The sequence below is a fragment of the Spodoptera frugiperda genome, chromosome 12 (genome assembly GCF_023101765.2).
Source record: "Spodoptera frugiperda isolate SF20-4 chromosome 12, AGI-APGP_CSIRO_Sfru_2.0, whole genome shotgun sequence".
In the NCBI taxonomy this organism is placed as follows: domain Eukaryota; kingdom Metazoa; phylum Arthropoda; class Insecta; order Lepidoptera; family Noctuidae; genus Spodoptera; species Spodoptera frugiperda.
In genome coordinates, this window is record NC_064223.1 from 2,870,577 (window position 1) to 2,883,259 (window position 12,683).

The window sequence follows — 12,683 nt, forward strand, 5'->3', positions numbered from 1 at the left end:
TGTCATAGTTTGTCAGATAGGTAGGTACAGTCGGGTGGTAGACGTGGTACAAAACCCTAAAAATATTAATTCCAATTGCAATTTGTATTACTCAAAATTTCTTTAAAACCTTATGTATAAAGATACGTAAGATAAACGTTATATGTACCTATTTAAATTATGGTTATAGTTTTAAGTAAAAGTTTTGTCAGATTATAAAATAAATATAATTTATGGCAAGTAATAGTTAGAGCAGAGATAGTATATGTTTATTTGTGAAGGTGATTTACTTCATAATTACCTAATTAATTAATTTTATTAAATTTTAATTGTATTATCAACATGTTGCCTTTATGTTTTATTTTATTTAAGGTAAATTATTGAAAATTGAATACAATATTGAATATTGAACACTTTTTCCTTGTGTTTATGAAATGTTGCTAACTGAATTTATTATAATTATTTATAGCGACACTATGTCAAAGTCAAAGTCAAAGTCAAAATCATTTATTTCAAATAGACCAGGAAGGCACTTTTAAACGTCAAAGCAAATATAATAATATTAATAGCGTCTGTCTGTCGGTCAGTCCTCTAGTGATGTGCTATTTGCTCGTTCCAAAGTGTAGATTCCTATAGAGAAGAACGAGCAAGAAACTCCATAGGTTACTCTTTTTCAATCAGATTTACAATACAATTCTTGGTTACATTGTTTCGATTACTTCAGCTATGTGAGAACAATGTAAAACTTATATACAGTCAAAGTGACAGAAAAAGAAAATAACCTAGAGGACAATAAAAATTAATGCAGTCCGGAGCTGACCAGTCCCAGTTGACAGCGCCCGTTCACGAACATGACACGTACACCAGCACCGCCCAACTCAACCATGTTGCAGGGAATCGAGCGATCCAATGCCCGTGCCACCGCCAATGAGACCTTTGAGTGAGCATGACAACTCCAAGCTGACATAAATGCATTCTACTAGTCTAATTTGATTTCAGTTAATTACAGGGCTCTCACATTTACAATAATTGTATAAAGTACAGAATACATCGAAATAACATGGTTATATTACTACATTTTTTTCGTTATCCTGTGGAGCCGGACCAGCTTGCCTCCAAGCATTTTTATCTTCTATATAATCATTTAGTTTGTAGTATGCTTGTCTACATAACGTTTTTTTAATACATAGTTTAAATTTTGATTCATTCAGATTCTGTATTTACATTGGAACTCTATTATAACATTTAACACAGAATCCCATAAATGACTTACTTATTTTTGACAATCTAAAAAATGGTTGACTTAATCTATCCTTATGTCTAGTTTGATAGTTGTGTCTGTCAGATACTTTCGCAAACAAATGTAGGTTTTTTCTAACATACATAATATTTTCATAAATAAATTGACATGGAACGGTCATAATATTGATCTCCTTAAACTTTTCTCTAAGAGATTCCCGACGACCTAGGTTATAAATAGCTCTGACGGCGCGCTTTTGTAGGATAAAGATAGACTCAACATCAGCAGCTTGTCCCCACAGCAAAATGCCATACGACATGATGCTATGGAAGTAACTGAAATACACTAGTCTTGCCGTGCCTATGTCGGTTAGCTGTCTGATCTTCCAGACAGCGTAAGCTGCAGAGCTCAATCGTCCCGCTAGCGATGTAATGTGGGGACCCCATTGCAATTTGTCATCTACAGTGATTCCTAGGAAAGTAGTCTCTTTTACAAATTCTACATCGCATTGGTTAGTCTTAACATTTGGCAAAACAAATCTAATACATTTTGTCTTTTTATCATTTAATACTAAGTTATTTGACGTAAACCAATTTTGAACCTTCATTAGAGCATTATTTACGTCGTCATAATTATTTTTTCGTCTATTTATTTTAAAAACTAATGATGTGTCATCAGCATATAATACTGTAGCGGCATAGCGTATAAGTACTACTTAAGGCGTGTCAAGTTGCAACGTAAACAAAGTTACAGTTTATATTTCGGATGTAATAAATTATAGGTATTGTTTATTTATTTCATTGTTCATTATGTGAACACGCGCACTGTGTATCCGTCTTATTAAGGAACAATATACTTTCAGTCGTCATCGGTCTTTCATTTGGTCTACACCTCAGATCACACACTACCACCCTCTAAATTGGTGTACCCGACGTGATCATTTTTCCGTAGTTGTGATAGTGTAAACAGTGCGCAAAATGGCTAAAAGTACAGTAGAGTCATCAGTGGATCTCGCAGCAATTACACTTACATCGAAGATCCCCGAATTTTGGGTCGACTCGCCCCGCGTTTGGTTTTACCGAATAGAGGCCATGCTGGCACCGCAAAAATTATCAGACGACTCGCGTTTCGACATTGTCGTGTCGAAATTAACCAAGGAGGCCATCCAGCAAGTCACAGACCTTCTAATGGATCCACCCGAAGGTAAAAAGTTTCAATCGCTAAAGACACGACTTCTCTCTATTTACGAGGAATCTAAAAACAGACAACTACAAAAGTTGATAAGCGAGATGGACCTGGGAGACCAAAAACCTTCGCAACTTTTGCGTCGCATGCGAGAGTTGGCGAAAGAAAAGATTCCCGACGACACCTTAAGAATGCTGTGGCAAGGTCATCTACCTTCTCCGTTACGTGCAGTCTTAGCGGCCACGGAATTAAAAGATCTAGATAGCTTGGCCGTCCTTGCAGACAATGTATTTGAGACTACGCGCGCAACACACGTAAGCGAAGTGAGCCAACAGCAGCCAAGCACGTCCAAGGAAACAGACCTCATCATGGCTGAAATAGCCAAACTTACGATGAAGGTGGAGCAACTAGAAAGATCAAACGCAAGATCGAGACCGCAGCAACGGAATTGGAATCGTTCGAGATCAGCATCCAGAACCGGTAGCCGAGCACGATCTGCGTCACGAAAAACTCCTGAGAGCCCTGACTGGTTGTGTTTCTATCATTATCGGTTCAGAACAAAGGCAAAGAAATGCAATGAGCCTTGTTCCTGGAAATCGTCCCCGGAAAACTAGCTCAGGTACCAACTGCGGCGGAGGTTTGTACCATCATACCCAGTCACCGCCTCCGAGTCACGGATCGCAACAGTGGCTTATGTTTTTTAGTGGACACCGGTGCTGACATTTCAGTGCTACCTAGTAAGTTAGTGTTAAAAAACAATAAAAATAGTGAGTGTCAAGACTATTACCTATTTGCCGCCAACGGAACTAAAATAAAGACTTATGGTGTCAAAAGTTTAGTGTTAGATTTAGGTTTACGTCGCGCATTACGGTGGACATTTGTGATAGCCGAAGTGAATGCGCCTATATTAGGTGCCGATTTTTTAGCGAACTTTAAGCTTTTAGTGGATATAAGTGCCCGTAGATTAATTGACGAAGTCACAAACTTAAAAGTTTTAGCTTCCATTGTAAGTAGTAATGAGTCGTCGATCAAAACCGTCGATGCAAGTCACCCGTATCATGATCTGCTCGCTGAATTTCCCGATATAACTAAACCTGTTTCGTTTAAAGAGCCACCGAAACATTCTGTATTGTATTACATAGAAATCAGCGGCCCGCCGGTATACGCACGATGCAGACCGCTGCCGCCTCATCGCTACGCTAAGGTAAGAGAAGAATTTAGAATAATGCAGAAATTGGGAATTTGCAGACCGTCGAAAAGTGCATGGGCAAGTCCTTTACATATTGTTAGTAAGAAAAATGGTCAGTTACGTCCTTGTGGTGACTATAGAGCGCTTAACGCAATTACAAAGGCCGATCGCTATCCTATCCCGCGAATACATGATTTTACATACTTGCTAGCTAACGCAAAAATATTTTCACGTGTTGATATTTGTCGTGCATATCATTTTATATCGGTTAATCCTGCCGATGTGGAAAAGACGGCAATTATCACACCTTTCGGTTTATTTGAGTTTCCCCGCATGACATTCGGACTTAAGAACGCAGCGCAAACTTTCCAGCGGTTTATGAACCACACAGTCCTATCTGGTTTAAATTCCGTTTACTGTTATATTGATGACGTCGCAATATTTAGAAAAAGTAAGATTCAACATGAGTAGCATTTACGAGAAGTTTTTAATCGTTTAAGTAAATTTGGCTTAACTATTAATTTAGAAAAATGTGAATTTGGTAAAACAAAGATCGAGTTTTTAGGATACGAAGTTTCCACGGAAGGCATTCGACCTCTACAGGAGAAAATGGATGCTATAAATAATTTTCCTAAACCAGTAATTGTGGAACAGCTCAGACGATTTTTAGGAATGGTAAATTTCTATCGTTTACATTTACCTCATGCGGTAGAATATCAAAGTCATTTAAACCAATATCTAGTAAAATCAAAGAAAAAAGATAAAACAAAAATAGAATGGACAGAGAGCGCAAACGAGGCATTCTTACGGTGTAAAGCTGCGCTACAAAGCGCGGTGACGTTATCGTATCCACAACCTGATACTCCTTTAGCACTCATGACTGACGCGTCGAACACTTACGTAGGAGCCGTTCTTCAACAATTTATAAACAATAAATGGATACCTTTAGGCTATTTTTCAAAGAAAATGTCGACTCCGCAAACTAAATATAGTACTTTCGATAGAGAACTTTTAGCAATTTATTTAGCCATAAAATATTTTCAGAACATGGTAGAAGGAAGACATTTGATTATTTATACGGACCATAAACCATTAACGTTTATGTTCAAAAAATCCAATTCTGATAATGAATTACCGCGTCGCATTAGACAAATTCTCTATATAAGCGAATTTTCTACCGACATAAGACATATAGATGGCGACAAAAACGTCGTAGCCGACACATTATCACGAGTTGAAACAATAACATGCGCTACAGTATTAGATTACGCCGCGATTGCCCAAGCTCAAGTAGACGATACGAACTTAAAGTTATTGCGTAATCAATGTAACGATAACAAACGTAATTTAATTTTCAAAGACATAGCGATACCGACAAGCCACCTTCCGGTAACGTGTGAAACGTCAACAAATAAGATTCGCCCGTATATACCGCTAAACTTTAGGAAACAAGCGTTCGAATCAGTACATAACTTGAGTCACCCAGGAATCCGTACTTCGCGAAAATTAATCAAGGAAAGATTTTTCTGGGAAGGAATGAATAGTGACATAGGCAAATGGACAAAAAGTTGCATTAAATGTCAGCGTGCAAAAGTATCCAGACATGTAAAAACTGAATTAGGACATTTTTCACTAGCAGAGCGATTTTCTCATATCCATGTCGATATAGTAGGCCCTTTACCTACCTCCATACAAGATTATAGATATTTAGTCACAATAATAGATCGCCAAACAGGTTGGCCCGAAGCTTATCCCACAAAGGATATCACAGCAGAGACTGTAGCCAAAGTAATATTCGAAGGATGGATTGCACGTTTTGGATGCCCTGTTAAGCTGACAAGCGACCAGGGTAGACAATTCGAAAGCAGTGTTTTTAAAGAACTTATGCGATATTTAGGCATCGATAAGAAAAGAACAACGCCTTACCATCCTCAGTCGAACGGGATGATCGAGCGTTGGCACCGTTCTTTAAAAGCAGCTCTAATGGCGAGGCTAAATTCAACGACTTGGGTAGACGAGCTACCAATAGTTTTGTTAGGTTTACGTGCCGCCAATCGCGATGATACAGGTGTTAGTGCTGCAGAGTTAACTTACGCAACACCTTTACGTTTACCTGGCGATTTCTATAACGATACAGACACTAAAATTTTAGATAATTGCCAATATGTACAGAAATTACAAAATATCATTAAAAACTTAAAACCGAAGCCGATGCGACATAAGGACGCCCGCACATTATTTGTATACCCGGATTTAGACAAGTGCACGCATGTGTTTGTACGATCTGACAGAGTAAGGAGACCTCTAGAACCTCCTTACGATGGTCCCTTTAGAGTGATAGGTAGAAAAGATAAGACTTATTTAATAGATTTCTCTGGCCGTACGGCATACATATCCATTGATCGACTCAAACCTGCTTACATGTGTAAAGAATCGACAAGTAACATAGTTAGTAATAAAAATAAGTTAGATAATAAGAATATAGATATAAGTACAGGTCCGGCAACAGCGATTAGCGATAATCGTTCCGCGCTCGCTAATGAATCTGCGCCTTTGCTTACAACGCGCAGCGGCCGAGTCAGTAAAAAACCTGTACGTTTTAATTTTTAAGTAAACATATTATAGTAATAAGTTAATGTTATTTGTATTTCCTGTCTAATTTAGAGTTAAGATTTATTAGTGATTTAAGTGTATTTGTATAAACCTATTAAATTTCGAACCATTGTTAATTGTTAAACTAGAGTGTACTTGATAATAAATATACTTATTGTTAGTTTGTTAGTTTTAGCTATAATATTGTTTTAAGTGATTGTTAAATCAATACCCCGCTTTGTTTTGTTAAAGTGTTTCTTTTAAAAAGGGGGGGAGTAGTGTAGCGGCATAGCGTATAAGTACTACTTAAGGCGTGTCAAGTTGCAACGTAAACAAAGTTACAGTTTATATTTCGGATGTAATAAATTATAGGTATTGTTTATTTATTTCATTGTTCATTATGTGAACACGCGCACTGTGTATCCGTCTTATTAAGGAACAATATACTTTCAGTCGTCATCGGTCTTTCATTTGGTCTACACCTCAGATCACACACTACCACCCTCTAAAATACCATCTGAGGTTCATTCTGAAATAAATGGGGCAAGTCGTTTATATATGCCAAAAATAGGAATGGGCCTAGTATTGAGCCCTGCGGTACTCCCATAGACATGCTAGCACCCGGTGAGTTTATTTTATTAACTTGTACTTTAAGTATGTAAATTGGAAATGGCTTCATAATTTCAATTTATTAGTATAGGTAATTGTTTTTAAGTCCGTATATGTATAGGTTCTATAAAACAATACCACATCAAATAGCCAGTTAAATAATTAAAATGTTAGGTAACATAGGTGCAAAAGACCAACGGTATTTTTCCAAGTGCCTATTTTGACTGACGCAAAAGACAAAAACTGCTCACGATTGTCACATTTTTATCCAACCCAACAATTTAAAACTGCATCTCTTTTAAAAAGACAAGTAAAACTGAAACTTATACTACTGAAAACAAAGATGGTTTTCCAAAAAAGCTTCTAAAACATCTGCCCAGAATACTATTACCAAATATCTCTTAACCCACATCTGCCACATTTAAGTTTATTAATTCCGTATTTAAAAAAGTTTTTTATAGTTTCCCTTCTCTAAATTTACGACCTTTTGTTGTGAAAATGCCGAATTTGAGTGCATTCCTCGTACAAATCTATTTTAAGAATTGAGTCAGCGATTTGAATTAGGAATTTTAAAGGAATGTAGGAAGAGCGTCGCCGCATTTTGAGAAACAACCATTTGTAATTGAGATGTTCTTTTGTTTTTTCTTTTTGTTTTGCTGCCAAACCAGCTGGATTGTTTTAGTGGACATCGGATACTGGATGGATTACCTACAGACCGGTTTCCAAGAGACAAGTGTCCAAGAAAACTATTTAAAATGTTTGGTTCGGTAAAAGATTATTTTAAACTCTACCAGGAACGAATTTTTTTCCCAAACAAACCTCTTCTAAGTTATCGATATCTTAAGAATATAATTTTATTATAACTTTCATGAGACATATTAAAATAATTATTATGTTATCAGCTTACTCAGTCGTGCGATTGTCGTTGCAGCGCGATAATCGCCACGTCGTGTGTCGCGGAATGCTGCTCATGAATATGAGCCTCTAGTATGGCTTGAAACGAGTCGAGTTCCTCGTCAAACAGTTACGTGAGCCGTAAGCCGATGACACAATAATTATCTTAATGATAATTACTGATAAATCAATATAACAGCCGCCATATTTCATAACATAGCTCCTCAATTCTAAAAGACTTTGAAACAATGACTGTTTACATAACGGTTTGACCAGCCAATCACCAGTAGGTGTTGGTCAATTTGAAAATCGAAAGCGAACAATAAACCAGAGATAATTGTGGTATAGACAAGGAAACGGTTATAGAACGCAGCCGTTACGGGACTTATTGTAATGTAACCTTTTTGCTTTGAAAAATATTATTAACTAGCGATTCGCCTCAGCTTCGCATGGGTGCAATGGTGATATAATATTATGCATGTATTATACATATAAACCTTCCTCTTGAATCACTCTATCTATTAAAAAAACTACATTAAAATCCGTTGCGTAGTTTAAAAGATTTAAGCTTACAAAGGGACTTAGGGCCAGAGAAACTGACTTTGTTTTATAATACTATGTAATGGTAAATATTATTAATGCTTTTTTGCTTGCATTTGCATATGGACTCGTGCATGTATACTGATAAAACAAAACCGAAACACGTGTATCAGTACGAGTAACGGAAAAAAATAAAATAATTTTAAATGAAGACATAAAAATTCCGTGCACGTTGTGTGTACTTTAGAATTGAATTGACGCGCGTGTTAACACTGAATGATTGAATAAATTGATGCTTATTAAAGTTCATTCTGTATTTCTTTCCTGCATCAAATATGTCTGGAACAATCTACAGGCTGCCTCGTTGGTCGAGTGGTCGCAATTGCGACTGCCGGGCAAGGGGTCTCGGGTTCGATTCCCGTGTCAGGCAAAATGTTACTGGTTTTTTTTTGGCACCGAGTCTGGAATTGTGCCCAGTAAATGGCAATAGGCTCACCACATCGGACTTATTGCATAAAATTATTATTATTTATTTCATTTCCACACTAGTAACATTATTATAGACTAAGCCCTACAAAACCGTTGTAATGGTTTGACTGTGGGATCGCTAAATCTCTAGTTTCTAAATAAATATAGGTATTTATGTACAACATTTTAGATAATAAATAATAGTGAAACGTGCGTATAAATTGTATAGCGGCATTACGTGCCGTAATGTGCACCTCTGCCTACCCCTTCGAGGATAAAAGGCGTGACGTTGCTATATATACAATCTACAGGATGATATAACACAATCGAAGCTTGAAGCACGAGTTGTTAGATTTTTTACCGGTCTAAACGACCGACCGCTATACGGTCACGGTTGGGAGCGGTGAAGCGGTCTTACGGTTTGCGGTAACGTCAACCCTGGCGACGCCGCGATGCTGCGAATGAGCGCAAAAGGTTACGGTTTTTTACCTACGACAACCAGCTGCATTCGCCGGGTTAACGAGCCTAGATCTAGAAAGTTCGCACATGTTTGTTATGAAGTTTATAATCGTTGACTAAGAAGGCGACGAAAGTAGGATATTTTTTTTTCTTGGTGAGTATAATGAGTCTGTAATTATGTATTGTGCAAATCTGTGGTGCTGTGCGGTCTCGACCGTGAAGTGACCGCCTAGTTTGTAATGGAAGTGTGAAAATGAAACGGAATGCGACAAAATACCTATCATTCTTTTGTAAAGTATAATACCCAAAGTGCCAAATACAAAGATTACATTTGGATTTGCTTCGTTAGCCGAGTGGTAGTTGCGACTGCCGGGCAAGGGGCCTCGGGTTTCATTCCAGAGGCTTTTTTCGGTTTTTCGAAAATTCAGTAGTAGCACGGAGTCTGGAAATGTGCCCGGTATACATGTTCCGGTGTTTTATATGGTAAAAGTGGGTGTACATTGTAGGTACAGTGGCATTACGTGTCATAATGTGCACCTCTGTCTACCCCTTCGGGGATAAAAGGCGTGTCGATATACAATAAATGATTTGGGTTTCTAATTCTATATTATAGTATTCTATTTGCCAAATATTTCCATCCAACAGACGTCAATACATTCAGCTCAAATCACGCGGATCCATTCGAATTGTATTTACCTTGAATCGATCAGTTAGTCAATCGGGTGCGCGGGCGCATAGCTTCCTGTGAAATACGTCAAACATTTAATTGTCGATGAGTTCGAAATGCGAATTGTTTTTATTAATGGTTGTTCTATCAATTAAATGTCGAACTAGTGATCGTGATGCCAATATGATGTTTCCTGCACATTTTGTATTGACGTGTGTATATTTCCTAGTTTTCAATCCTAGGACACATTAAAAGCAAAGTGACCTAATTCGGTAACCATGGAAATGGATATAACCTAAAAACCTTCCGTTCTAGACCACTTCTTTTCTTTTATTGAGACTCATTGACTTCTCCCGCATTGGGCAAGGCCAAAGGGAGTGTCAGACTCTTACTGACCAAAAACCACCCCGTTTCTCCTCCTGCTATTCGAGCCGGAGTTCCGGTGAACTCACCGGGTAGTTCACACCTCCGTAACTATAGATATGTTAAAATAGTTTTGCCCGTACCATGCCTTTACAATTCTTATGTAAGTCATATAAAGAGAGACGACATTGTATTGTAAACAACATCTAAATCAAAACAGCAATGAAACAATTTGCAATAAATAATAGGCAATCATTTATAAATGAAGATTGATTAAAGTAAAATGTGACGTAAGTTCGTAGATAGTAGCAATATATTGCAATGCAATTTTAATATGTAAAAGATATACATAAAGGTAAGTGAGAGTGAAAAAATATGTAAGTACCCTTAGTACGAGTTTGCTTTATGTTGAAGTAATCGTAACGAGAGCGCGTTCGGCGTTCTTATTGGCCGGCACGAAAATATTAACCAATCGCAGCGCTGAATGCGCTCTAGTTATGATATTACTTTAAGTTTAAATGTAAAGCAAACTCGTACTAAGGGTACAGAGTTATTTCAAGGTTCACGAAAAAAAGAAATAATTGAAATAAAATGTGTAATTTATTAAGTACTTAGAACACATTGGTATACTTACAAAGAATCAAAACGTGTAATTATTATATATTTAGTGATATACAAACATTTATAAAAGACTAGTAAACATCGTTTACAAGAGAGCTAACTTTTTACCGTCTAGTTCGAACAGATTATGACATTTTATAATTAGAACATGACTTTACTTCAAACGTCTATGACGCGCCAAATAGACAGTGAATTACCACTCCATTAACTTTTTTTTTCATTGGCTGCTACTTTTCAACATGTCGGCGCAATTAGGGTTACGCTGTCAAACTGACATTTGTTTGAAAATGGCGTCGCGTTGCATTTGCGCGCCAAATTGATATTACACAAGATTTCAGCACGCTTGTGATTATTAAGGATGCTTGTTTTTGTTTTTGTTGACTTTATGCATGTACCTGTGCATTCTAGTTTCTTAGAATGAATTATATGTTACCCATTATAGTGTTTATTGACAACGAAAAATAATATCTTTGTCTTAAAATTACCTGGAATTGAAGACCTATCAGAGCTAGACATCCAAATCATACCCAAAACTGGTACCAATCATCTCATCAGCTATAACCCTAACCTGCCGGTTGCACCACAAGGAAATGCGGAGTTGCGTGCGCGATCCGACCCCGAGATAACCCTACAGTCTCGCAATATTTCAATAATAGTTCTAATCATTGCCGTCTGCAGTTCAAGTTGCCTACTTCTAATAAGGAACTTTGTTGCACCAAGAATGTTTTCGTCTCTCATACTCCTGTTTCTCGTTCAAGGAGAAGCGGGTTTTTATCCAATTGTTAGATGTTTTGCTGTCTATCTTGTTTTTACCACCAAAATAAGTACAATCGAAAGCAAAACTTACTATTACTTATTTTTTAGTAAAGAAAATAACTTCTTTCAGCAACGAACGAGTTTCTTGCTGGTTCTTCTCTATTCGAAGCTACATTTTGGAACGAGCATCTAGCTTCACTGACGGACAGACTGACAGACTTTTATTTATTTCTTTACTATTTGACCAAATGTTTTTTTTACTTTGAGTTTTACTTCTTCCGACAAAAATGCATTTTCCTAAACAATCTTGAATAATAAAACACATTCAAGTAAGTTCCTCAATAAAATTAACTTGATAACCGAAAGTAATTATAGAAGTCAATGTCGGCCAATAAATCTACAGTAAGCCTCGCACTTACAGTGTAAATGGAAGTAATTAAGCGCTATGTGAGTGCTGGGTGCCTGATAGGTTCCCATCGTTCTTTACAATTCGCTATGGTTAATACATGGTGCTTAATGGCATAGGAAGAGCTGATGAGCTTCTTTATACACTGTTTCTTAGGAATATATTATGTGGGGGCTTAGGTTGGATGTTGGAGTTTAATTAACAGATAGAGACAGTAGGAACACTGTACCTATATACCTATAAATCACCATTTATTTTGTTTTTTATCATCTAGTTTTTTAAGGGGGAAAATCATCCAATTAGGGTTTTATTCCTCACAGTTTCAGTATTGCACCATTAATAATTTTTGTGTAGGTAATTATGCTCCGTATTGTATAAGCACTAAGTCTTTTTTAAAGAGGAAAATCATCCAATGACTTATCTCGCCTTGGGCGAGGCAAGAGCGAGTGATAGACTTGTACTGACTAAAGATCACCTATTTCCTATTCCTGCTTTTTGATCCAGAGTAAACCGTAAACTGGTAAACCGCTAAGTAGTCCGCAACTCTAGTTTAGGACATACATATTCGTGTCTAAAGAGAACATTTTTTTATTACTTAGAATAAAGAAGAAGAAGGAGGCCTACACCAAGTTGGTTGAAATGGTGATGGTAAGATGAATTAACTTTTTATTCTTCACTCGTAATAGTAACAAAGATTGTTAATAAGCAGTTTGAT

The 12,683-nt window shown here is 37.0% G+C and overlaps 1 protein-coding gene and 1 long non-coding RNA gene across 7 annotated transcripts in view; one reads left to right on the forward strand and one right to left on the reverse strand.

Annotated features, from left to right (window-relative positions):
* The window catches only part of LOC118263020 (serine/arginine repetitive matrix protein 2), a 124,125-nt gene that overhangs the window by 88,167 nt on the left and 23,275 nt on the right, over nt 1-12,683 (reverse strand). The window lies entirely within an intron of this gene.
* Nucleotides 1,901-6,644, forward strand: LOC126911291 (uncharacterized). Its single transcript, XR_007705807.1, has 2 exons — nt 1,901-1,948; nt 6,507-6,644. It is a non-coding gene; the product is annotated as an uncharacterized LOC126911291 (long non-coding RNA).